We start from the raw sequence: 1,373 nt of genomic DNA, 5'->3' as shown, positions 1-1,373 counted from the left end.
AAGCAACATGACCTAAGGATCGTAAACGCATAATGTCTTCTTGATAAAAAAAGGATTGCTTCTTTGGGAGGACGGCCGGCATCCACCCTATAATGCGCAAAAATTTCATTGGCCTCTTTTATTATAAATCTGAACTCATGAGCTAAAAAGATAGCCACTGCTCGCTTAACAGAAGAATGCTCAATATTAGAAAATTGAGAGAATTCCTTATTTGGCCCTTTCTTAAAATTTGCTTCCCTTTTTGGCCTAAAAACCTTTATATTTCCTTTCTTGACACTTACACTTTATTTTGTTCCCTATGTGACACTTCCATCCAACTTTCCATCCGGCTGTGTTAATTTTGACGTACAAAGACAATTTTACCCCTGATGATAGTGTGTCAGAAAAAAAAGGAAGAGAAGGCGCGTGAACACAAATGAATGAAAGTGTTGTACGCTTGTAACATCCCAAATTTTCAATTTGGAATGTTATACACTAGATCATATGCATATCATATTTTCTTGCATTTGGTTGATCCTAGAAATTTCACGCAACTCAAGGACCCTCGGAGAGAGTTGGAGATTTCGTTATTTTCATATTTGAGAGTTTTCTCGAATTTTGAAAAATAGGATCATTTGATTTATTTATTTTATCTTCAATAAATTTTCCGGTGTCAAAATATATGAGAGAGGGAATAATATGACTTTCCCAAATTTAGGAAAAATGAAGATATAATAAATAGATCAATTTTGCTTTCCGGTGTTTTTTTGCATTTTATTTGGATAGGGAAAAATGCGCGTTTTCAAAAATTGCATTTTAGGTCCAGAGAAAAGTTCATTTTGTTCGGCTCATTTTTAGGAGTCGGGGAAAATTTACTTTAAATTTTTCGGAGTTCGTTTAGATCCCTTTTTGTTTTTTTTTCTGCGCGAGGAAACTATTTAAAAAAAAATTTGAGCAGCGCCTTGGGCCAAAGGCCCAAGCCAAGCCACCTACCGCCGCGCTCCCAAGCGCCAGGCGCCGAGCCAGGAGCCGGTCGGCCGCCGCCGCCTCTTGCTAGGACCGAATCCTTTTAGGATTCTAGGGCGCCCCCTTGTCCCCTTTTCCTTATTTCGTTTTCTTTAGTCCTACTCCGTTTATTTTCTAGATCTTTCCTACTCCTATTCTAATTCCTTGTCCTCTACCCCAAGTAAACCCCTCCCCTCCCCAATATAAGTACCCAAGCAGCCCCCCCCTCTAAACACATCAAATCAAAGCTCTCCTCCACACCGCGCCTTGCACCGCCGCCGCGCCGCATCACACCGCGCCCTGCGTCACCGCCGCCGCGCCGCCTCACCCGCGCCGCCACCCCACACCCCGCGCCGCCGCCGCACCTTGCCGCCGCCGCCCCACACCCG

The sequence above is a fragment of the Triticum urartu genome, chromosome 5, assembly GCF_003073215.2.
Source record: "Triticum urartu cultivar G1812 chromosome 5, Tu2.1, whole genome shotgun sequence".
Lineage (NCBI taxonomy): Eukaryota > Viridiplantae > Streptophyta > Magnoliopsida > Poales > Poaceae > Triticum > Triticum urartu.
This window is presented reverse-complemented; position numbering follows the sequence as displayed.